Here is a 26,754-nt window from a genome sequence, read left to right on the forward strand (position 1 = left end):
AGCTAGGTTATGTTATACGGTAGCGGACGATTATGGTCCGTATGTTGTCATGGAACAAAGGTGTAGCACAAGTAGGACAAGAATATGGGACAAGTTCAGATGTGTGGCCCATATGTCATTACGAAATTTCAGTATCGTGCAAAAAGACAAAAATAGGAAAACAGTTCAAAAAAGCTTCGATCCAGAAGCTAAAGCGAGAAACGAGCTTACTTCAATAGCTTAGGTTAGTTTCTGTTATGCTTGCAAATGAAGTAGTTCATACGGGATTTCATAAAGGCTGCAACACACTAGCGGTAAGCAAACCGCAACTGCAATCTTGCCTTCGCGCTGGCCGCACGCTTTCTGCAGATGAGGGCACAAGACGCGACTCATGGCTACAGCAGGTGTACTAAGTGCGCTTCCGTCGTCTGCTCAAAGGCAAGTTAAGGCGAGCAGCTTGTGTACAGTAAGTAAGCACAACTTGCCAGTTGGTGCAGCATCGCATAGTTAAACAGCATTGACACGATAGTCGAACCTCGTTATGACGAAATGGTATAGAACAAACTAGTGGATATACCGAAGTAGCTGGTATTCCCTTGGAAGTTACCACCAATTACACCCACCTATTTTATGCCACCTTTCAATAAAGCAATAGTTTTGTAATAATGAACTTTCAGCAATTCCGCAAGCTTTCCTTGCCGAATGAAAGTGCAAAAGCGGGCCCGCTGCCGAACAGCCGACCAAGCCGGCACTCTCCAGATTCTGCTTCAATGCCATTGAATCTTGCACTAGCATAGAAATAAAGGAGAATGTTACCCTGAAAAAAAAAAAAAAAAACGGTACGGGAGATGTTTTTCGTTCGTGTAAAGCCTACTTCTTGTAAGCCTAGATACCATACAAGTGAAGCAAAATAAATAGACAATATGTCGACTACCAGCATTCTTTAAGTGAAGCAAAATAAATAGACAATATGTCGACTATCAGCTTTCACAGCTTACACAAAATGCAAGAACAGCAGATACTCATGCTGACAACGAATGCTGGAAGAAATTTGAGAAATGTTTAGAGAATGAAGAACGAATTCTTTTGCTGGAAGAAATTTGAGAAATGTTTAGAGAATGAAGAACGAATTCTTTTGCAAGAATTCAGTCGTCAGCTGCATGAACACCTGAGAGAGAGCTTGCCATTCAGCTCACAATGTGCAGATTCAGGCAAATCCGGAAACCAAGCAAATGGGTTGGGGCTGTGTGGGGGGGCAAGCTGGCAGCAGTAACCATGAGTTTGTTTTCGGGTGCAAATATGGCAACGTAGCACTGAAGCCACATCGCTATTGCCAACGTCTGCTCAAAGGCAAGTTAAGGTGAGCAGACTGCAAAACGAAGAAAAGTTCTTTAGATTTACGAATGATAGCGTGCCTTTACCTTCCTGTAAAAGCACTGGTGTTGCGCCTTGAAGCAAGGGTCATAGAAAAGCTCTGGTAAGGGCCACATCGTCTGCTTCAATATCCACGTATCACAGGTTTTCATGCGGAAAAAAAAAGTAATTCAGTGGAGATGTGCAGATGCTTTTGTAGTGTGTCAAGCACTTCATTTTCAAAGACGACTTATCTATGGTTGGTTTTTTTTTGTATTTTTGATATTTGCCCCTGCACAGTAAGCAGTCACTGTGTATAAACACATTATATGCCCCAATTTCTCGAAATCGCAGCTTTTGGGTGACATAAGGTACCAAGGGGGTCGTACACTGCAATCCGAAAATATTAATTTCCATATTTGGATATTAGGTCATATGTGCCTTGCTACACAAACATCAATTCCAATGCCAAGGACAAATATATCTAGCTGCTATTATAGAAGCACATCTTGCTCATGTGGAATTTTGTCGCGATGGGACCATGTGCTGTCGCTGTAGGCTGCTTGATTCTGGTAATGTGGAGTGCAGGTGTGTTGTACCAATGTTTTACCCAAAAATTCGACGGGGCAGCCAGATGCGGGACCTACGGCATGAGGCCTAATCAGCGCGGGCGCGGAGTACCGCAAAAAAAGAGCCAGACTGCTAAAGTCGGGTATAACTTTATTCCAGCGAGGGGAAACACAGCAGAGGCGCCCTGACGTAACAGATTTGAAATGGAAACTGAAAGCCGACACAGGATATTACAGTACCCACAAACATATCGGGGCATCTGCCCCTGGTGTGGCGACATACGCCCTACACTCTTTCAGATATCGTGGGGATGCGAGGACAAACCTCAACACTTATGTCATTTGAGCAGTGGGAGGTACACCTGACCCGATACCCAGGCGGGGCAAGAAGCTCTCCTCCAGCAAGTACGTCGAGCAGCCATGGCGAGTAGAGTCCTGGAATGAGGACACCACCCACTCGACTTCAAGAGCAACTACCTCGATGGTCCAAATAAATGTTTCTCCCCTTTCCCCCTTCCCTCATCGCCCCAACACAAGAAGCAATCATCCAGGTTGTACGTATAAAATGGCCCTGCTTCACCTCACTAATGCAGAAGGGTCAATTTTATAAATTTGAGGAATCTCCTACTGCCTGTATACACTTCCTGTATGCTTTCATAGCAACATATTTATGATCGTATACTTCTCTCATACAGCTGACTATTATCGTATCAAATTTCCCATTGCATTTCGTCGAGAAAGAGGTGCCGTAGTTCGTTCTGAAAGCATAATGCAAATAAAATGATCACTTGACTGTGCATACAGGGGAGCAAGAAGAGTAGGCGGTGAAAAAGTAGGAAAATACAAGGGCTCTTTGTGCAGGACTTCAGCAAATGGGTTAAGAGGCATCCGACCGATTGCAATACATTGCATATGTAAATTAGGCAACTCACTATCTCATAGTTTCCCTAATTTGCTTTCAGAATAGCATATAAGCGGTCGTATGGACGCTGTGAAAAAACTCTGCTTTGAAAAGGAAACACATATTTAACTCTCACAACAAACACCATGTCTCCTTGAGCTATAATTAGAGCAGAACACATAAATACACCGATGTGCCAAAAAAGAAACAATCGAAATTGGGCGAAAACACGCTCTTTGAACGATAATTGGTGCAACGTCACAAAATGATCAGCTCAATGTCGTCATTATCATCAACATTGTGTTTATGCCTAATGCATCTCTAATGCCTAATGACCAACGCATATCTCAGCCATCTTAGTTAGCCTTGGCTTGTGGCGGCCTCTGACCTCGCCTTATGCATGCTTTCCTAGGTTCCTATGCATACATTCCTATGCATTTCCAAGCTGCCCCAGGCTCCGATTCTGTTTGCACACATTCTGTAACTTCATTACACCACCGGTTATCCCCCAACACATCTTCTGGCCAACATTTTTACTCTTATTTTGGACGATATCTTACTAGTTACTCTTACACTCGGTAATTGGCAGGACTAGAAAAGCCGAATGCCCCTCGCGATGGTTAGAGCACACCGTGTCATCTTTTCAGCATCTGCTTGCCATCACGTCGATGCATGGTCCAAGGTAGCTGCATCGTCATAGCTAAGGCTCATTGTAAACCCTGAGCTGTGTTTACACGAATGCTACAACGGGGCTTCGCCTCATCTACATGCTTTGTTTTGCAGTTTCTTGCAGCCTTTCTAGTCGATAGTAAAGAGGAACATGCTTATATATGGTCATCCATGCCGCAGTGTCGGCTCTGTGCTTAATTGGCATTAGCTAGCCACCGTCATCACACATCGCAATAGAGAGGAGCAAGAAATTATTGCCGTAGCGAATTAGGCATTTATAGCGATCCGCGCTGTCGGCGTATCAATACTGCTAAAGCAGTGGCGCCATAATAAAACCACACCGACTCAGCAGCACCTCTGCAGTCCTACAGCAGCGTGAAAAAGAACAGCTGATAACAAAGACAAAATGCACGTGATTATTTGCCCTGTGGATGATAAGAGGCTAAGAGATTACGGATATTGCCAAGTATTTCTTGCGATCAAGTTGGAAAGTCGCTAAAAGGGGCGAATCGGGGTAAAAGCAGGTATACCAAGCTGTATTGGCACTGCCACATTGCTACGCACTTACAATTAGGCTGGCTCTTACGGTTGCTCACGGTAAGCGTCACAGTACTTTGCGGTATCCTGGCAATAATCAGACAGTGACACCCGTAGCTATGAGCAAGGATATTGCCCATGTGCGCCTAGTATCTTCGAAAGTGCTGCATGTTTCGTGTGGCATATTCGCTACCCCACTTGGCTTTCAAATCCACTACCATTATTTTCTCCAAATGATAAGGGTATGACATTACTCGTATCATGCTCAGTGTGCTTTATACTAACCATTGTTGTTTCCAGTGATGCAGCGACGACTGCAATCCTCGCTCACGTGCAAATGACTGCACACTTTTGCAGCACGCGACTGATTGGCCAGCTTCCACCGACGTATACAATCCGTACAAGGACGGCAACGTCGGTGTTACCGAGAAACGCTGTCTGCGCACAGAATTCAGTGAACAAAAGGAGAACATTGTCATCCACCCAAGTGTAGCACCAAGCTGTAAAGGTAAAGCAATCGAGTGCTAGTTGCCTTGGTTAAGCTTAAAAGTATGTCTGTTCAAGGAACATCGAAACAATGAGCACTGCGGGTTATTTTCGTAAACATTGTATTTATTTGCTATTACATCATATCACCAAAAACAAACACGATGAAACGCAGAAAAGCACAAGGACTGCTCGCAATTAAAAACCATGAGAAAATGTTACTGCATAAGCGATCTGAATGTGCCTTTAAGATTTTCTACATATTTGAGAAGCGCACAGTGAATGGAGCAGAAAATGCAAGGTAGGTGGGGGCAAAAGAAGGTTTTTATGTCAGAGAACACTGCTTGGTTTTGTTCAAGAGCCACAAAAAGATAACTGAGACTGCAACTAACTCAGTGCAAAGTTGAGGAGCATGCAATGCCATGCTGTCTTCGCTTGAAGTAAATTATCGAGACGTGGATCTCCATCTTCAAACGAAAACAAAAAATGTGCAGCTATCAAGATATCAAGAAGTTCTTTCCTGTTTAGAGGTGTTTCCTTTACATAAGAAATGAGAAGTACCCCCAGTGGCAACAAGTATTATTTCCTTTCTTTATAACTGCCCGGTTAATTCAATGGAGGCTGAGCACAAATGTCATTATGAGATTGCCCACATTGCTCACAGAGTAAATCAATTATAATTTATTTAGCAGGAAGATCAATTATTTGTAAGTAAAATTCAATGAAACCTCGACATCCTAGAGCAACACCTAGAACGTTATGCTGAGGTCAACATTTTAAGGTATTTTTAAATGAACACGCCACTTTTGTGCGCCGAAATGATCTGGAAATGTGAAGCCACGGGCACTTGTCAGTCTCGTGATGTTATGCACAGCTAACACCGAAACGTCTGACCAAGCTTTTCAGCTTGCATTTCTTCTTGCCTGCGAAGACTGATGTTATTGTAGTACTGGTGCATCTGAAACAAGTCTTTAAGATTATCACGCATTAAGGTATCTCCAGTACGACGCAAGGAAACCAAATCAATGCACGCTGCTTTTGCATTCTCACCAATGGCAACATGAAAAAGATGTTCACATCTGCGCTTTTTCGAGGGAACACACTGAGAGCTGAAGCTTATATTCACAAACAAAAAACTGCGTAAACGTGTTGCTACTTTACCACCGAAGTCCCCGGAATAAAATACCGTCGGACATCCAAGGCCGCACAGTGACTTCCTGCGAAGACAAGAGAAGTATGTTAGATGGCATAAAGTATGGCACAATGTTTTTGCAGATACCGTGATTCTGCATACATTAGACGTCATTCAACAACACTTATAAAGTAGTACTGGTTAGAACCATGAAACGGCGCCAGAGGGGGCCGTATTACTTTTAGAAAAAGGGTAACTGATAAGTTACAGGTGGACTCTTACAGAATACACCCCCAGGTCTGATCAAGTTTCATAACATTTCTGCGACCAGGTAGCAAAGCCAGTGCAACGTGCCGTCAGACTGGTGAAGATCAAGCCCAGGAAAATTAAGGACAAAGTCCGGCCTGCCTCGCAAAGAATCCTTTCCTCCTCCTTTCTTTGCGTGTCACTGCCGATCAAAACAAGCAGCTTGGTGGGACAATATAGCGGTCGGGGAACCATTTGACGTACCATATTTAGTCGCATAATGATCGCACTTCTTTGTCAAAAAAAAAAAAAATTGAAGCAAATTCAGGAGTGCGATCATCACGTGGGTTAAATTTCTCACAAAAAGAAACATTTTCTTTTTTCATCCCGCATTTGCTGCTGGATGACAAGCAGGCGGCTGCCACTGTCAGTGTGGGACACCAAAACAACAATGGCGGCTGGTGAAGCAGGCCGAATGCACCGAACGCGATTATTTTGCTTCTCGTGAGTACATTACGCGCATTGAAACAGTTTCTTCCGTATCAGTAATGAAAATATTATCAGCAAGTTCGTGACAATAACATAGCCACGTCCATATTGAGGGGACAGAAACAGATGGGCGCGCTTAGCTGCCAGTGACATAGAAACACATGGTGGGCATGCTGCGGAAACTGCGGCATTTGTCTTCACTGCTATCCTAGTAGTACGGCACATTTCTGCTAAGGGTGGGCGAGTATCTTAGCTGCGTTACAGGCGTTGGAGTACGAATAGGATACACCTCTAACATAGTGTAAACGTGGCCACTATCGTTGCCGATCGCAATTTGTTTGTGCCCATGAGTGCAGATGACAAGAATCCAAATGCGCCCTTTATGTTGTTGACCAAAACCATTATGAAGCCTACAAATAAAGCCGAGGCAAGTTTAGTGGTAGCTTTTTTTTTTTTTTGTAGGAATGAAATGGGGCATCTGTTCAAGAATGTTGGGTTTGCGTGCTGACCGCTTGATATGTTTTCAAGACGACAAAATTCAGGGGTGCGATCATTACGCGAGTGCGATCATTAGGGGAGTAAATACAGTATTTCAAAACAATCAGCTCGCTACAAATAACAAAGCCGAGGCAAGTATAGTGGTAGCTTTTTTTTTTTGTAGGAATGAAATGGGGCATCTGTTCAAGAATGTTGGGTGTGCGTGCTGACCGCTTGATATTGTCACGTGGTGGTGACGTTGAATAACACAGTAGCAATACTGTGAACGACAAAACAAACTTTTATTGGGCGAACCTGTGCCCACAAAACAGGCTACACTTATAGCACAACGATAGCGGCGAACACGCTCGGCGATCGTCGAAAATCTCATTAGCGGGTCAAGCGCGTCGGCTTTTATAGATCAGTCGTCGAATGTTCCAGATTAACTGATGGGACCCGCGTGTCTTCCACAAAGTTCGACACCATTCGTGTCACGCGATGAAATCTGATAACACAAGGTTCGGCGACAACAGACACGCGGATAGAAGTGTCGATAACTTTCCAGAAACGTCGGATACATGCAGGCGCGTCCCTCGCTGTGTGATTACAGTTAAGCGGCGAAACGTAGTTGCCCGATAAAGATAAGTACACGTGTCATTACCCCCCTCTTAAAAAGCATCGACCCGATGCTGCTAACAAACGAAAGTAACAAAGAAAAGCACTCGTAGCAAAGAAAACAAACTAAGGAAGTTCATCAGCGTCCGTAAAATGGCTTAAGGCGCACCACGTGGACCACTTCTGATCGTGCGCGGCGCCGCTGCGAGTGCGAAATGCCGTCTGGCACGACCTCATAGTCTAGTGCGCCAATACGTCGGATGACCTTGTAGGGTCCGAAATAGCGTCGCAGCAGCTTCTCACTGAGTCCTCGCCGGCGTATCGGGGTCCATACCCAAACACGGTCGCCGGGCTGGTACTCGACGAAGCGTCGTCGGAGGTTGTAGTGTCGGCTGTCGGTACGCTGCTGGGTCTTGATCCGTAGGCGGGCGAGCTGTCGGGCTTCTTCGGCGCGCTGGAGATAGGTAGCGATGTCAAGATTCTCCTCGTCAGTGACGTGCGGCAGCATGGCGTCGAGCGTCGTCGTCGGGTTCCTGCCGTAAACCAACTTGAATGGCGTGATCTGTGTTGTTTCTTGCACCGCCGTGTTGTAGGCGAAGGTGACATACGGCAGGACCGCGTCCCACGTCTTGTGCTCGACGTCGACGTACATTGCTAGCATGTCGGCGAGGGTCTTGTTCAGGCGCTCCGTGAGACCATTCGTTTGCGGATGGCAGGCAGTTGTCCTCCTGTGGCTCATCTGGCTGTACTGCAGAATGGCTTGGGTGAGCTCTGCTGTAAAAGCAGTTCCTCTGTCGGTGATGAGGACTTCTGGGGCACCATGTCGTAGCAGGATGTTCTCGACGAAAAATTTCGCCATTTCGGCTGCGCTGCCTTTTGGTAGAGCTTTAGTTTCAGCAAAGCGGGTGAGATAGTCCGTCGCCACGACGATCCACTTATTCCCGGATGTTGATATCGGAAACGGCCCCAACAAATCCATCCCAATCTGCTGGAATGGTCGGCGAGGAGGTTCGATCGGCTGTAGTAATCCTGCTGGCCTTGTCGGTGGTGTCTTGCGTCGTTGACAGTCTCGGCATGTCTTGACGTAACGGGCGACGTCGGCGGTCAGACGCGGCCAGTAATACCTTTCCTGTATTCTCGACAGCGTCCGGGAGAATCCGAGGTGCCCAGCGGTTGGATCGTCGTGTAGGGCGTGCAGTATTTCTGGACGCAGCGCTGACGGTACAACAAGAAGGTAGCTGGCGCGGACTGGTGAGAAGTTCTTCACGAGCAGGTTGTTTCGTAGCGTGAACGACGACAACCCGCGCTTAAATGCCCTAGGGACAACGTCGGTGTTTCCTTCCAAATACTCGACGAGGCCTTTTAGCTCCGGGTCTGCTCGTTGCTGTTTAGTGAAGTCTTCCGCGCTTATTATCCCAAGGAAGGCATCGTCGTCCTCGTCGTTTTGCGGCGGGGGATCGATGGGGGCGCGCGATAAGCAGTCGGCGTCGGAGTGTTTTCTTCCGGACTTGTATATTACCGTGACGTCATATTCTTGCAGTCTGAGGCTCCACCGCGCCAGCCGTCCTGAAGGGTCCTTTAATTTAGCTAGCCAACACAATGCATGATGGTCACTGACGACTTTGAATGGCCTGCCATAGAGGTAAGGGCGGAATTTAGCTATAGCCCAAATGATGGCGAGGCATTCCTTTTCCGTCGTAGAATAGTTGCTTTCCGCTTTTGACAGCGACCGGCTAGCATACGATATCACCCTTTCAAGTCCTTTCCTCTGGACTAGGACGGCACCGAGGCCTAGGCTACTGGCGTCAGTGTGGATTTCGGTATCGGCGTCCTCGTCGAAGTGTGCAAGTACCGGCGGCGACTGCATGCGTCGTTTGAGTTCTTGAAATGCCTTGGCCTGCGGCGTTTCCCATTTGAACGCGACATCACATTTGGTTAGATGTGTTAGCGGCTCCGCGATGCGTGAGAAGTCCTTGACAAAGCGCCTATAGTAGGCACACATGCCAAGGAACCTGCGCACTGCCTTCTTGTCGGTTGGCTGCGGGAACTTTGCGATGGCAGCTGTCTTCTGTGGGTCGGGGCGTACTCCTGATTTGCTGATCACGTGGCCTAGGAACAAAAGCTCATCGTAAGCGAAGCGGCACTTTTCCGGCTTCAGAGTGAGCCCTGATGACTTGATGGCTTCTAACACTGTCGCAAGCCGCCTAAGGTGATCGTCGAAATTTCCGGCGAAGACAACGACGTCATCCAGGTAAACAAGGCACGTCTGCCACTTCAGTCCGGCTAACACCGTGTCCATGACGCGCTGAAACGTTGCAGGCGCCGAGCACAGTCCGAATGGCATGACCTTGAACTCGTAGAGGCCGTCTGGCGTGATGAAGGCAGTCTTTTCGCGATCTCTCTCGTCGACTTCTATTTGCCAGTAGCCAGACTTGAGGTCCATCGACGAGAAGTATTTAGCGTTGCAGAGCCGATCCAATGCGTCGTCTATCCGTGGAAGGGGGTACACATCCTTCTTCGTGATCTTGTTCAGTCGACGATAATCGACGCAGAAACGTAGGGTTCCGTCCTTTTTCTTTACCAGGACTACAGGAGAGGCCCACGGGCTTTTCGACGGCTGGATGATGTCGTCGCGCAGCATTTTGTCGACTTGTTGCCTAATAGCTTCACGTTCTCGTGTCGAAACTCGGTAAGGGCTCTGGCGGAGTGGTCGAGCGCTCTCTTCGGTTATTATGCGATGCTTTGCAACTGGTGTTTGTCGAATCCTCGATGACGTCGAAAAGCAGTCTTTGTATCGTCGGAGAAGACTTCTGATCTGTTGCTGCTTACTCATAGGAAGACTTGGATTCACGTCGAAGTCTGGTTCGGGGACAATGCTCATCGGGGTAGATGCGGCTGAATCCGAGAGGACAAAGGCATTGCTGGTTTCCACAATTTCCTCGATGTATGCGATTGTCGTGCCCTTGTTGATGTGCTTGAACTCTTGGCTGAAGTTGGTTAGCATAACTTCCACTTGCCCTCCGTGGAGTCGAGCGATCCCTCTTGCGACGCAAATTTCACGGTCGAGCAGTAGATGCTGGTCGCCCTCGATGACGCCTTCTACGTCAGCGGGTGTTTCAGTGCCGACGGAAATAATAATGCTGGCGCGCGGCGGGATGCTCACTTGATCTTCGAGCACATTCAAGGCGTGGTGACTACGACAGCTCTCCGGCGGTATCGCTTGATCTTGTGACAGCGTTATCGATTTCGACTTCAGGTCGATGACTGCGCCATGTTGATTCAGGATGTCCATGCCGAGAATGACGTCTCGTGAACACTGTTGGAGGACAACGAAGGTGGCAGGGTAAGTCCGGTCGTGAACGGTAATTCTTGCCGTGCAGATCCCAGTCTGCGTAATCAGGTGTCCTCCAGCGGTGCGAATTTGAGGGCCTTCCCATGCAGTCTTAACTTTCCTCAACTGGGCGGCGATGGGTCCACTCATGACGGAGTAATCGGCTCCTGTGTCTACTAAGGCGGTGACTGCGTGGCCGTCGAGAAGCACGTCGAGGTCGGTGGTTCTCTTTCTTGCGTTACAGTTAGGTCTCTGCGTCGGATCACGGCTGCGTCGTGTTGAACTGAAGCTGGAACGTCGTGTCGTCAAGTAGTCTTTCGTCGGTGTAGTCTTGGCTTCCTGGCTTCGTCGGGACGGCGGCGTGTCGTCATTAGGTCGTCGAGATGGTTTGTTGGTCGTCTTCGTCGGCGGCGGAGGATCTTCGTCAGTTCGACGAACAGCAACCGCACCTCCATCGGTTGCTGCTTTTAGTTTTCCGGATACGGGCTCGCTGACCGGCCTCGGGCTGGGCCAGTGTATGGTCGGCGCTGCGGCGACACGTAGCGGCCTGGTGATGGCGAACGCGACGGTCGTCGAGAGCTCCACTGAGTAGCGGCGAGGTAGTCGGCGATATCGCGAGGGCGTTCACCTCGCTGCGGGCGCGGAGCATTGACGGCGAAACCTCGCAGTCCCATCTCCCGGTATGGGCATCGGCGATACACATGGCCGGCTTCTCCGCAGTGATAGAGCGGACGGTGGTCGGGGGCTCGCCAAATGTCAGTCTTCCTCGCGTAGGTGCGCTGGGCGACGAGTGGGCGTGCTGGCGGCGGCGGCGGCAGACGACGGAATTGCATCGTTGCAGGGCCCTGGCGTGGTCGCGGAGGGGGACCTTGACGGCGTGCGACGGCGGCGTAGGTCATCGCTTCTGGCTGGGGCTGCGGTAATTGAGGTTGCACCTCAGGAACCCCAAGCGATCGCTGAACCTCATCTTTCACGATGTCAGCGATCGAAGCTACTTGAGGCTGCGACGAAGGCAGGACCTTGCGCAGTTCTTCGCGCACAATGGCCCTGATGGTCTCTTGAAGGTCGTCCGAACCCAGTCCTTGGATGGCATACTGTGGCGTGTGCCCCTGGCGGTTATATTGCCGGGTGCGCATCTCCAGAGTTTTCTCGATCGTCGATGCCTCTGCAGAAAACTCAGCCACAGTCTTCGGTGGGTTGCGAATAAGTCCGGCGAAAAGGTCTTGCTTGACGCCGCGCATCAGGAAGCGAACTTTTTTCTCCTCCGACATTTCCGGGTCGGCGTGCCGGAAAAGACGGGCCATCTCCTCCGTGAAGATCGCGATCGTCTCGTTTGGCAGCTGCACTCTGGTTTCTAGTAGAGCTTGGGCTCGCTATTTTCGCACGACGCTTGTAAACGTGTGCAAGAAGCCGCTTCGGAAAAGGTCCCACGTCGTTAAGGTGGCTTCCCGATTCTCGAACCACGTCCTGGCGGCGTCTTCCAATGCGAAATAGACATGCCGCAGCTTGTCGTCGCTGTCCCAACTGTTAAACTTAGCGACCCTCTCATAAGTTTCGAGCCAGGTTTCCGGGTCCTCGAATGTTGATCCGCGGAACGTCGGAGGTTCCCTGGGCTGCTGCAGCACGATGGGGGACGCTGGCGCTTCCACAATCTTCTTGGTCTTCTCAGGTAGAAGTCCGTGCTCCGGGGGCAGCTGTTGAAGACGGCGGCTGGCTCGATGCTCCGGGACTACGTTGGTGTTCTCTTTGCGGTCCGGGCGTGGATCACGGCTTGTCGGGGGCGTCCGGTACATGAACGAAAAGCACCTCCACCAGATGTCACGTGGTGGTGACGTTGAATAACACAGTAGCAATACTGTGAACGACAAAACAAACTTTTATTGGGCGAACCTGTGCCCACAAAACAGGCTACACTTATAGCACAACGATAGCGGCGAACACGCTCGGCGATCGGCGAAAATCTCATTAGCGGGTCAAGCGCATCGGCTTTTATAGATCAGTCGTCGAATGTTCCAGATTAACTGATGGGACCCGCGTGTCTTCCACAAAGTTCGACACCATTCGTGTCACGCGATGAAATCTGATAACACAAGGTTCGGCGACAACAGACACGCGGATAGAAGCGTCGATAACTTTCCAGAAACGTTGGATACATGCAGGCGCGTCCCTCGCTGTGTGATTACAGTTAAGCGGCGAAACGTAGTTGCCCGATAAAGATAAGTACACGTGTCAATATGTCTTCAAGACGACAAAATTCAGGGGTGCGATCATTACACGAGTTCAATCATTAGGGGAGTAAATACAGTATTTCAAAACAATCAGCTCGGTGGGGGAATTTCATAGTGGTCGGGGAACCATTGGACGTATTCGTTTTTATGCATACAGAAGCGTGGTCCAAGAATTAGGTAAAATTGCAGTTGTGGTTTAAAATACAACGAAATACAATGAAGACAGGTGGGACATCCTTTTTAGGAAAAAAGCATGTGATTGACATCAAGCAAGCTCCACCGGTTCTTCCTGCATGATTGTGCGGGAACGAGTGGGTGCAGGTCAGCCAGACGTATTGAGGAAGGCGCAGAAACAAAATAAACATAAACGTGGCATCTGCCAGGCGGCTATATAAATATGTAGTGCCCTCGTGTCTTTAGCTTCAGTCGGCATTGCCTTGGACTCACATAGACGTGGTAACCTCAGGTACGGTGTACAGGTCAGGGCGAAGCGCAGTCCCAGCACTATTATAGCTCTATAGCATATGGCAATGGTAGCCGAGACACAGCCTGTGCTCAACAGCCGCAAGTCCAGCGACGACCGGAAGTGAACCGGTTCTTCTGCAGCAATTGCCAACACGAACAGGGATGCGAGATCAGAGGAAAGAACAAGCAAGGTTCATCAGCAGGACGGCAAGGATGAAGGAGAGTTCACCAGGATCGGGGCCGGTGAGGTCAGGGCGTGGCCCACCACTCGGACCCCGGCATTTCTTGCCCTGTCCAGCCGCTGTATCAGAGTCGTCAGCCCCGTCGCGTTCGTGATTTTGCAGGCCAAATCCGTGCAGCGACCATGCGGACAGTCGCGCTTTCGGTCCCGTACGATGAACACAAGCGCTGAGTCGCGCACTTTTGAAATCCGCGCACTATGAAATGCCGTACTTCTCATACAACAATGCACGCACGTGCGCTTTGTTATTCCGATGAAAAGATTAATCGAATGTGTGTGTCCCGCCATGGGCGTCCAGCAGCGGTGACGAATGAAATACGTACTTTCCCACTCTCCAGGTCGTCTATTGCTCTTTCTCTGTCCTCTTGTTCGAAGACGAGTTCACATGTCAGGCGGTCGACTATAGCCTTTGTGCCTAGAAAGACAATATATTCAGGTTACATAAAGCAGATCAATGAATACGATACAATGATACAATGAAAACCGATGACCGGAAGTGGTCCTGTTCTTGGGCATGAAATACCAGCACGAACAGGAGCGGCGAAATCGGCTGCGTGACCGGACATACGATAAAGAATACGAAGCCCAGTTATCCAGTATCAAGGCCAGTGATGTCAGGGGCGTGTCTCGCAGCTTCATCATAGTAGTCCGCCCCTTTCACTCGTGATTTTGCAGGCGAAACCCGCGCAGCAACCACCCGCACAAAGTGCCCCATACGCTCAACAGCGCCGAGTCGCGCACTTCTTAAATCCGTGCACTATGAAATGCCTTATTCCTGGTAGAACGATGCACACACGTACCGGTATTCCTATCAAAATACTAATCGAATGTGTGTGCCACACCCATGATGACCATGCTCCGCACTGTGGCATCGGTGACGAATAAGATACGCACCTTCCCGCTTGCTAGATCATTGAGCGCTCTCTCGCTGTCGCTTTGCTCCCGGTCGCCATGTATCGAGCGCCAGTTCATGCCAGAAAAAACGAGTCCACACATCAGGCAGTCTATGGCTTTCGTGCCTAGAAAGACAATATATTCAGGTTGCATAAAGTATATAAATGAATACGAAATGATCAGTTAGGAATACGAATTGACCGGTAATAGGTCATAAAGACAAATGTTTAAGGACATGTTTCTGCCTACCGAAAACGAAGCTATAGATGACTTTATCTTTGAATTATAAGGTGACATCGAAGACAAGGAAGAACTAGAAGCGGCACTCGTAGCCACAGTGATACCAAAGGGGTCTTTCTACAGTGTCAATGGCCGGATGTTAACATAAGCTCAACCCAGTGCAAAGGCAACATTGGATGCGTCATCTTTGTGGAGTGCTTTTCTGACGATGCAGAGTGCAACACAGCTGAATCGCCGCTACCAGAATCCTCATTATCATCATCAGCCTGGGGAGGAATTCTGTAAGAGTCCACCTAGTGGACTGTCCCATTTCGGCCGTTCCTGATTGGCTAGGGCCGCTCGTATACTGCTCGCTCGTACAACTGCATCCAATCAGAAGCGGTCGAAATGGACAGTCCACTAGGTGGACTCTTACAGAATACCCTCCCTGGTTACGCCCACTGCAGGGCAAAGGCCTCTCCCATACTTTTCCAACTACCCCAGTAATGCACTAATTGTGGCCATGTTGTCCCTGCAAACTATCCGCCCACGTAACATTCAGCTGCCCCCTGCTACGCTTCCCTTCCCTTGGAATCCAGTCCATAACCCTTAATGACCATTGGTTATCTTCCCTCCTCATTACATGTCCTGCCCATGCCCATTTCTTTTTCTTGATTTCAACTAAGATGTCATTAACTTGCGTTTGTTCCCTCACCCAATCTGCTCTTTTCTCTTAACGTTATACCCATCATTCTTCTTTCCAGAGCTCTTGTCGTCCTCAATTTAAGTAGTACCCTTTTCGTAAGCCTCCAGGTTTCTGCCCCATACGCGAGTATTGGTAAGACACAGCTATGCCTGCCAAATGCACTCCAGCCCATTCTTATTCTTCTGATTACTTAAAGTCTCATGATCCGGATTCTCCATTAACTCTAATCCCCAATCCTTCCCAATCCAGATCTCTGATTACCTCCTGTAAATACGCTGTGAATAGCATTGGAAAGATCTCCCTGCTTGACGCCTTTCTTTATTGGGATTTTGTTGCTTTCCTTATGGAGGACTACGGTGGCTGTGGAGCCGCTCGTGTACATCCAGATTCCGTAAAGGCTTTCTCGTAATCAATGAAAGCTATATATAAGGGTTGGTTATAATACGCACATTTCTCCGTGACCCAATTGATAGTGGGAATATGGTCTATTGTTGAGTAGCCTTTACGGAATCCTGCTCCTGCCTGGTCCTTTGGTTGACAGAAGTCTTAAGGTGTTCCTGATTCTATTAGCGATTACCTTAGTTAATAGAATCAGGGACACTTTATAGACTTCTGTCAACCAAGACAGTGCCTGGTGCTCACAGTTGAGCAATGTCAGTTGAGTTCTTTCCGCATGCAGACTACCGTTGGCCTTACTGAAAATATGGCACCACTGTTTTAAAAAAGACCAGGACGAAGGGCGCAGATTTCGGCACCCGGATACCAAGAGTCACCTCGTACATTTGAGCAACACTACCTGGTGTCGCCGGACTGTTTCCTCAGTGAATACAAAAGTAATTTTCAGCTTCGCACAACACGGACCTATTGAAGGATCCTATTGAAACAGCTAAGTTGACGTATCTGCGGTGCCTATAGTAACGCGACTTCAGAGAAGCCTGGAAAGCAGTGAGATGAGCGAAGGCAAACTTACGGGCCAAATTACTGCCATGGTAATTACTTCTCGGACATATGCGGCAAGAGAATGTCTACTATACGCGGAAGTACGGTGTCCGGGGGCAGGACAGAATCCTGGCAAAATAGTAAATAAAACAAAGAGCAGCTACCACTTCTCATGGTGGAATGGATTATAAGTAGGGTCCTTCGTTTCCGGGTTTTATGTATATTTTTTATTTGAGGGTATCTCAAAGAGAAATCGCGGCTTTCTTATCCAGTAGTTTTAAGCATTTACCAAAGGCTGTGCTTCGCTTTTGGACGCATCTGCAAATCCTCATTGCCGGGTATTAAAAAAAATTCATAGGAACCTCTTCAACAAAAAGAAATTTATAGAGTTTGGCGATCTATCATTTCTCTGCGCTTTTTTTTAAAGCCATGCTTCGCTGGTGATGTGATATCCTTGTTAGCGTACATTGAACACAGCAAGCATTTCTGTATCCATCCTAGACCTGTCGGGCTTTTCATGCTTGCCTGTTGTCCTGTTCTACTGAGTGCTAACTAGACAATTAAGTCCCTTTTTCCCCCCTAGACTAGTTAGGTACAACAAGGTACAAGCTTGTCCTTACATTCATTCTACATTTTGTTTATGCATTACATAAAATATTGAGTTCAGTACTTCAATCAGAAAAAAAAAAAAAATTGGAGTCACCTACAAAAAAGACCCAGTTTCCTCACGGTAGGGGAAGCGTTAACTCCGGCTGTGGCAGTAGCCGTCATCGAGGCGAGGGCAAAGTAGGCAAATGAATACAGGCAAGAGCGAGGCCCAGTCAAAACACTTTTACAGCTGTACTAAGTACATAGCAATGGTGGCCAGGGCGGAGCCCGTGCCCCGCAAGTCCACTGATGACCGGATGTGGTCCTGTTCTCGGGGATGAAATAGCAGCACGAACAGGAGTGGAGAGATCGGCTGCCTGACCGGACATACGATCAAGGATCACCGGCAGGAACGAAGCCCAGTTATCCAGGATCAAGACCAGTGATGTCGGGGGTGTGTCCCGCCGCTTCATCATAGTAGGCCGCCCCTTTGCACTCGTTTTGCAGGCGAAACCCGCGCAGCAACCACCCGCACAAAGGGCCCTATACGGCGCTGAGTCGCGCACTCTTTAAATCCGTGCACTATGAAATGCCGTATTCCTGGTACAACGATGTACACACGTACCGGTATTCCTATCAAAATACCAATCGAATGTGTGTGCCACACCCGTGATGACCATGCTCCGCACTGCGGCATCGGTGACGAATGAAATATGCACCTTCCTGCTTTCTAGATCATTGAGTGCTCTCTCGCTGTCCCTTTGCTCCCGGTCGCCATGTATCGAGTGCCAGTCCATGCCAGAAAAAACGAGTCCGCACGTCAGGCAGTGCCTTTGTGCCTAGAAAGACAATATATTCAGGTTGCATAAAGCATATAAATGAATGCGAAATGATCAGTTACGGACATGAATTGACCGGTAATAGGTCATAAAGAGAGAAATGTGTAACTGCACATTTGTGCCTACTGAAAACGAAGCTATCCCGTCTGAAAACCTGTAGGAACATTCTTAGAAATCAAGATATAGAACTGAATACTGCTAACAGGTGATGTAATCTTGAAATTATAAGGCGGCATCAAGACGAGAGAGAACTAGAAGCTGAGCTTGCAGCCATAGTGATGCTGAAAAAGTCTACAGCGTCAATGGCCAGATATTAACATGAGCTCAACACAGTGTGAAGGCAACATAGATGCGTCATCTATGTGGGGTGCTTTTCTGACGATGCAGAGTGTAACAGTGGAATCACCACTACCAGAATGACCTCGCATTGACCACGCTACACCAAGAGACAGTGTCTGGTGCTTAAAGTTGAGCAACGTCAGTTGACTGCTTTCCGCATGAAGACTACCATTGGCATTACTGAAAATATGGCAATGCTGCTTTAAAAAAGACCAGGACGAAGGGCGCAGATTTCCGCACCCGGATACCGAGAATCGCCTCGTACATTTGAGCAACACTACCTGTGAAAAGTTCCGTCCAAGTCAACTCGACCTCCTTGTTTGTGTGTGGTGTAACCAGACTGTCTTTCCTGAGTAGATAAAATAATTTTCAGCTTCGCACAACACGGACCTATTAAATAATCCTATTTAACCAGTTGACGTATCTGCGGTGCCTATAGTAATGCGACTTCAGAGAAGGCTGGAAAGCATTGAGGTGAGCGAAGGCACACTGATGGGCCTAATTACTGCCATGGTAATTACTTCTCGGGGGTAAGCGGCGAGGGAATGTGTACTAGACGGAAGTATGGTGTCCGGGGGCAGGACAGAATCCTGGCGAAATAGTAATAAAACAGCAGCCACCACTTCTCATGGTGGGATTCGTTTCCGGGTTTTATGTATACTCTTTATTCGAGGGTAAACGTTTGAGGCCATTTTGAAATAGAAATCACGGCTTTCCTTCCGGTAGTTTTAGGTTCCGAGTCTTAAAAGCAATTATTTATTAATTTATTCAAATTAATTAAAAGTAAAAGCAGTTAACAAAGGCTATGCTCTTCTTTTGGACACAGACATTCTATTTCAACAAGCTGAATTACAATCTTGTTATAATGGCAAAGTGAGCTCCTCGCAAATTATGTGACAAACGCATCTCTACAAACCCTCATTGCTGGGTATTAAAAAAATTGATAGGAACCCTTCAACAAAAAGAACAAATTGAGACAAGTTTGGCAATCTATTACATAGTCTTTGCACTTCTTTTTTTAAGCCATGCTTTGCAGGTGGTGCGATGAGTCTTTTTTTACTTAGAATATCCTTGTTCGTGTACACTGAACACAGCAAGCATTTCTGTATCCATCCTAGACCTGTCAGGCTTTTCATCCTTGCCTGTTGTCCTGTTCTACTGGGTGCTAACTAGGCAATCTGGACCTTTTCCACCTAGACTAGTTACCATGGTTTACATAATTGGAGGTAGGGTAAATGCGATTTAATGCGGGACTGTCGTATTGCATTCAAAAGCAGCTATTAAAAATCAACAAGATTTCTTTCATTTAGGCCCTGCTTGTGCTGAATATACTATATTCTCATATACACCAGTTTTTGCTCCAGTGTTAAGCACGAACGAGGTAGGCACCATTTACCATTTAAGTACAATTTAATATTATTTATTATATTTCTTTATTTTATTTTTTATTTTAGGCACCATTTAATATTGTTTACATAATACAATATGTTCAGGTTTTACAGGAAAACGCAGGGCCCTAATAGGTGAAGGTGCATCATAATGTCTCCAGTTTCTGTGTCTACAGAAATGTGCACAGCTAGCATGCTGAACTGCTGACATTCCGCGAGGTACCTCCCAGGGTTACATGAAAGCAATTTCAAATAAATGCTGTGCTGTCAACTTCATGCAGGAATAAATATTTCCAAGATAATGAACTTCCGATCTCACAATCTGGAATGTGTGCACACTTCCTAAATCAGGCCAAGTTTTCAACTTTCATTGTACATTTAAAGCTTTCCAATCCTAATGGTCTTTCACCTGCCCCTGCTATGTTCTGGCTAGTTAGGTTAGCATCAGTTCTCTGAACAATGCAGTCCATACGCCATCACGGAATGCGACTCATGTGTCAACAAGTCAAAGGCCATTTCAGCTTGGACAGTGGAATAAAGTGGCTCCTAATCCACCTTCGCATACTAACTTAAAAAGAGTGACAGCTGGCCAGAATGTGTTCTGAGACGATGGAAATGAAACGACTATGATTTATAGTGAGAAGAATCCAGCCTGCAGTTTGCAATTTCGGTGGCGAAACCTGGCGGTGCAATCTTGGTACTTCAGATGTATTCTACGAGATCACTGTATGTAAGTAATTATTGCCTAAAATTGCAGTTGGTATATTATTTGAGACACGAGTTATGTAAGGTTGTCGGAATAAAATGGACTATATGCCATCTGATATTATACTAGTGTAGTGCAAAGGCAAAGACAATAGATGTTAGACTTCTTGCTGTGGCTTCTTGTAACCATTAAGATTCATTTGTGGCATAACATAGCATTGTTGATGCAGTGGTGTTCCTGTGTGGCTCTTCAAGCTTCCCTATACAATGTTATAAAACATTGTTCGCGCTGAGGCATCTCAGCTACCACCACCCCTGACAGTTCAATCATTTTTATCTCAGCTATGTCGGCATCTCGGAGAATTATTTTTACCTCTGTTTCATGGTGAAGAGCCTGTGCGGACCCTCCTGGTTGGTATCCTCTAAAACGTCCTGCACGGCCAGTGCTTCCTACAAGACGCACAAACGAATTTGTCAGGTCAAAGTGGTGATTCAGGTGACTTGCAAAGCATTCAGAAATAGTTTTTGCGCTAGAAGACACCTAACGGATATATAAAAACCATAGGTTTCAAGAAATAACAATCAGGCAAACCTACAACTGACACGAAGGCACTTTGTACCGCTGTCCCTGAGTATGCATACGGCCCCGTGTGTTTGACAGTAAGCATGACCCATTCCCATTAAACCATAACCTATATGCACGTCCCTGCACTCCGAGTAGACCCCATTTTCCCTTCACTTGTTCCCCCTCCATCAACGCACTACAGAAGACATGCGTGTTGTATATAAGACATACTATGGTATGCACACTTTCCCAGCTCGCTGTTCACAGGTAGGCGATTGCTTCGTTGAAAAGCGAGAGGAAAGGCATGCTTGCATGATGGATAGGAGTGGCCACATGAAGGTAAACAATGTTCTCGCTTGCCGGCTATCATTATCAATAGTTTGTTGTTCCACGATAGAGCTATGTTTATTTATGAACAGCTCGTCATACGTGGGCTTTCCTGGGCGTCTTAGCTAACCTTACATTAGTTGATGAAAGTGGTTCCCGTGGCAAACACAGTGTCTGCAAGAGTCTAGAACACCCTCTAAAAGAGGGCCTGTCGCGACGTGCAAATCATGTTTGGTGTAGCAGATACCAACCGACGGTGACAGCAGGGATCTAGTGATGAGCGCGCAGCCGATACAGGTGAATAACTGCCACTGCTCAGGGAGTATGCCAACTTCTGATGGTATAGTACGATCATGTGGGTGGACTATGCGCAGTAAACAGCAGAGTTTCATAGCAAAAACGTGATGACTGTTGATGCAGCATGGACCGATAGGCACTGCTTCCACTTGCGTGATCTTCATGCGACTTACTTGAGGCCATGTGTAGGGCTATTATTGACACGTTAAGCTCATACCAAATCTCAATTTTGTTGTATTATTTGCTGTGAAAAGCAAAAGCTAGGTTTTGTTATGGTAGCGGACAATTATGGTCCGTATGTTGACACGGAAAAATGGTGTAGCACAAGTAAGACAAGAACATGGTACCGCGAATCAGACAAAAACAAGAGAAGAGTTAGAATACCTTCGATCCATGGGCCATCTTAGATTACAAGCATACCGCAAACACGATGGCTAGAAACGAGGTTAGGCTAGTTTCCGTTGGACTAGCGGATGAAGTGGTTCATACGGGATTTCCTAAAGGCTGTGGGACATACTAGTGGTAATCTTTCCGCAACAGAAATCTTATCTAACGCGCTGGCCACACCTTTCTTCACATGATCTGCACAAAGGCACAGGATGATGAGGTGATCGGCTCGCATATAGAATTGGTGTCCACAGTAATGGAAAAGAAGAAAATTTGCTAGTTGCCGCAGCATCGCAGAGTTAACAGCGATGACGACATAGTCAAACCTCCTTTGAGGGAACAGTATAAAACAAACTAGTGGATATAAAGAAATAACTCGTGCGGTGGTGCATGAATTCTAATGGTGCAGCATTTCCGCAGGCTTTGTATACCAAAACAATGCGTGAAAGCGGGCCTGCTGCCGAAACAGCCGGCCAAAGCCACACTCTCCATATACTGCTTCAATGCCACCGAATCTTGCACTATCGTAGGTGGAAACTGCTGTTTTATGCAGCACACGACACATTTAACCTTGGCATATCGTCGTGCACTCCTATACCGGAATGTAACGCGAATGGCTGAGTAGCATTCGGGCGAAAACTAGCACCTGGCTACAAATGCGATACACTGATGCGCGCACTGGTAAGACATTTTTACGCCTAAAAAAAGCATTTGTTTAAGGATTGATTTTAGGAGGAAGCTTTAGCTCGGGCCCAACTCTGATGCCGGCTTATTCAAATACATGTAAAAACGCAAAAACGTTTTTCTGAGATAACCCCTGGACCGATTTTAATGAAATTTGTTGCATTTGAGAGAGAAAGTTAAATTATAGTGACTGTTGGAAGCGGAATTTTGATTTAGGGCTTGAATTTTGTTAAAAGGATTTTCAAAAATTCAGACGTTCGAAAAAAATAGAAGCACGAAGTTTACAAGCTATTAGCTCTGCATCAAGAACAGATATCGCGATTCTGTAAACGGCATCCATTAGACCATTCAAAGCGGACAAATTTGATATGTCAGTTTACATCTTACGTGAATTTGTTACGTTGTTTACGAAGGTTCTGCAAAAGTTGTAATTACACATTACTCCATTTTTTGAGGTTCATGTGTAACATATTGCCACGGCCTCGACACAGCTGACAGCCACTCGGTGCGATTCGGTGCCACATGCTAGGCATGTTGGGTGGCTCGTGGTTAGCGAACCATGTTCGGGCAGAGTCCTCTAGGGCGAAGTAAACGTTCCTTAGCTTTTTCTGCTCGTCCCAATAATCGACGTCTGCCACACGATCGAAGTCATCGAGCCAGTCTTCCACGTCCTCAAAAGGCTCACCATAGAACGGCCGCGGCCAGCGTGGGGTGTGGAGAACCAGTGACGCAGGAGGCTGTCCCATACCATATGTCTCCTGTGTCTGGCTTGCGGTTGTGGTGGACATCCTCGGCAGATCTTGCGGGCCGTATTCCGGAGGCAGTTTTTGAAGCCGTTGGCTTTTGCGTAGGTTGTCCGCTTCCAGTTCCTGGGGGTCAGAGTACATAGACGCGTACCCCGCACCTCCACCAGTTTGGCACAGACAAAGCCACAAGAGACTTCGGTCGACGCTATAGATCTTTTTATATATCGCTGTCCTGGCACCTTCGTCGTTTTCTTCTGGGAGCCACCCAACATGCCTAGCATGTGGCACCGAATCACCGAGTGGCTGTCGGCTGTGTCGAGGCCGTGGCAATATCAATTTTGTCCGCTTTAGATGTGCTATCAGGTACAATTCACAGAATTGGGATATCATTTTTTCTTGCCAAGTTACAGAGTTGTTAACTTGATAGTTTCGTTTTCTGAAAATTTGTGATTTTTGCCAAATTTTTATAAAAATTTGACAACCTAAATCGAAAATTCGAAACCAACAGTCAGTAGATTTTAAGCTTTTCTTTTGAATGCAGCAAACCCCGTCAAATTTGGTGCAGTGGTTGCCGAGAAAAACGAATTCTCCTTTTACATGTATTTAGATAGGAGCACCCGAGCTAAAGCTTCCTCTTAACCCGCCTTGCTTGCTTAGTGGCTATGGTGTTGGGCTGCTAAGCACGAGGTCGCGGGATCAATCCCGGCAACGGCGGCCGCATTTCGATGGGCGCAAAATGGCAAAACACCACCTTTGGAAACTGAACTTGGGCAGGGGAAATGAGCAAGACAAAAAAAAAAGAAATTATGTTTCTGGTGTCCTTAATGTCCTGTACGTTTGCACTACACGAAAAGAGGTCCGAAAACAATGTATCAACTAGACCTTGATAAAATTACTTTCGATCACGTCATTCCGCTCATTTGGTGATTATTAGGTTATGATCTGCTATGATTTCTGAGATTCCTTAGTAATTCATTCCATGTAATGTTCAATTACATGATGCATACTCTTGCATTTCTTTCATATGTGATGCACAAATTTTGGGTAACAGCTAGGAAACCTACATTCTCCTGATTCCATGCTTTTGCCTGCGTATATAAATGCGCAATCAAAAAATTGTGAAAGAAGTACCATGCGGGAGGCCAACTTGCCGATAGTCGTCCTATGACAGCGAAAGCCGTGGTTGTAGAAGGCTCAGCAATCTCCTTGCCAGGTTTACAAGAAGCATTTCCCTGCTTGACTCTTGGCAGAGAGTACCTATAACGGTTTCCAGAAATAATCTGGCCAACCTACAACTGACACGAAGGCACTTTGTACTGCTGTCTCAGACTATGCATAAGGCCCTGTGTTTGACAGTAAGCATCACATGTCGAAACAAATTCCCATTAAACCATAACCTATGCGCACGTCCCTGCCGACTAGACCCTACTTTTCCTTCACTAGTTCCTCTCCGTCCACACACCACAAAAGAAGCAATCATCCACTGGCAGGTTGTAAACATGAGAAGGCCCTCCATCACATCAGTAATGTAGAAGCAATTGTATGTTATAAATTTTAGGAATCTGTTTCAGGCATTCCTAGTACTGAAGAATTGTATGTATTGTGTGTTGTAAATTCATGAATAACTGCACTGCGTTCAGTGGTCATGCTTCAAATATTCTTTCATAGAACGTAATTATGATCACATACGTCTCTCACATAGCTTAGCATTCTTTTATCGAATTTTCCATTCCATTCTGTCAATAAACGGGTGCCGTAGTTCATTTCCGAGTGCGGATGTGATGTTCAACTAAAGAATTGTCGCTGTCACTAAAGAATGTGCGCCTGACACCGTAATGCAAAGGGCTCTTCATGTAGATTAGGACACGTAAAGCTACCAGTTTGCACGGAAAGGCATCCAAAGCTTATCGTTTCCCCTTCCCTTGCAGAATAGATTGTCAGTGGTCGTATGGCTTTGAAGTAAGACTCATTTTCTCTCGCAACAAATGTATCTCCATGAGTCATTTATAGCAGGACCTGTAAATACACCGATCTACAAGTACGAACTCTATCCAGATTGGCGGAGACTACGCTCATTGAACGATTACTGGCGCAACGTCACCAGCTTGAAACCATCTCTCTGCCATCGCAGTTACCCTTCACTGAGCCGCGATGAGCAGCACTGAGCAGCCCACCTTGAAATCCTGGCACTATAATAACTAAATCCGGGCACTACAGTAATGCCACTTCAGCGAAGCCTGGAAAGCAGTGAGGTGAGCGAAGGCAATCTGACGGGCCTAATTACTGCCATGGTAATTTTCTCGGGTGCACGTAGCGAGGGAATGTGTACTACATGCAAGTATGGTAGAACAGAATCCTGGCGAAATAGTAAATAAAACAAGAACAGCCACCACTTCTCATGGTGAGATGGATTATAAGTAGGGTCCTTTGTTTCCGGGTTTTATGTATATTTTTCTATTAGAGGGTTAACATTTGAGGGCATTTTCCAAGTGAAATCATAAGAAAGCCACGATTTAAGTTCGGAGACTTCATAGTTAACTACTAAAATCATTTAACAAAGGCCATGCTCTTCTTTTGCACACAGACATTCCATTTCAACAAGCTAAATCACAATCTTGTAATAATCGCAAAGTGAGCTCCTCTCAAGTTATGTGACAAACGCATCTCTAAAAATCCTCATTGCCGAGTATTAAAAAAAATTGATAGGAACCTCTTTAACAAAAAGAAAAAATTGAGACTTGGCCATCTATTATTTACAGCCTTTGCGCTTTTTTAAGCCATGCTTCGCAGGTAGCATGATGCTACATTGAACAGAGCAAGCATTTCTGTATCCATCCTAGACGTGTCGGGCTTTTCATGCTTGCCTGTTGTCCTGTTCAACCTAGACTAGGTACCGCAGGTTTACGTGATGGGATATGCGGTAAATGCGATTTAATGCGCGATTGTCGTATCGCATTCGAAAGCGGCTGTTAAAAAGCGACGTTTATTTAGGCTCTGCTTGCGAATATACTATATCCTTATATACTTCAGTTTTCTATCCAGTCTTAAGCAAAAACAAGGTAGGCACCATTTTACTAGTTGTGTGACACCACTTAAATCGCGTTAAAACCCGAAAATGATGAATCGGGCTGGCGCCTATAGCCTTTGCACCTAGAAAGACAATATATTCAGGTTTTACCTGAAAACGCAGGGCCTTAATTATAGGTGAAGGTGATGTAATGTCTCCAGTTCCTGTTGTCTACATAAACAGCTAGCATGGCAAACTGCTTGATGTTCCGTGAGGTACGTCCCACGTTACATGAAAGCAATCTCAAATAAATGCTGTGCTGTCAACTTCACCATGCAGGAATAAACATTTCCGAGATAATGAACTGCAGATCTCACGATCTGGAATGTGCGCTCATTTACTAAAT

At 46.7% G+C, this 26,754-nt stretch overlaps 1 protein-coding gene across 45 annotated transcripts in view; it reads right to left on the reverse strand.

The window, feature by feature from the left end:
- LOC126525796 (uncharacterized) overlaps window positions 1-26,754 on the reverse strand; it is a 129,296-nt gene that overhangs the window by 14,031 nt on the left and 88,511 nt on the right. For 25 of the 45 annotated variants that reach the window (XM_072289969.1, XM_072289959.1, XM_072289940.1 and 22 more), the window contains 8 exons: window positions 24,473-24,598; window positions 20,709-20,785; window positions 17,784-17,903; window positions 14,613-14,737; window positions 14,042-14,133; window positions 5,656-5,711; window positions 4,294-4,446; window positions 1,401-1,475 (listed from right to left, as the gene is read on the reverse strand). The gene's annotated coding sequence lies outside the window, so the exon portion shown is untranslated. The remainder of the gene's footprint in view (window positions 1-1,400; window positions 1,476-4,293; window positions 4,447-5,655; window positions 5,712-14,041; window positions 14,134-14,612; window positions 14,738-17,783; window positions 17,904-20,708; window positions 20,786-24,472; window positions 24,599-26,754) is intronic. The other 20 variants (XM_072289954.1, XM_072289945.1, XM_072289943.1 and 17 more) reach the window with 14 other exon arrangements.

This window comes from Dermacentor andersoni, chromosome 8 (genome assembly GCF_023375885.2).
Source record: "Dermacentor andersoni chromosome 8, qqDerAnde1_hic_scaffold, whole genome shotgun sequence".
In the NCBI taxonomy this organism is placed as follows: Eukaryota; Metazoa; Arthropoda; class Arachnida; order Ixodida; family Ixodidae; genus Dermacentor; species Dermacentor andersoni.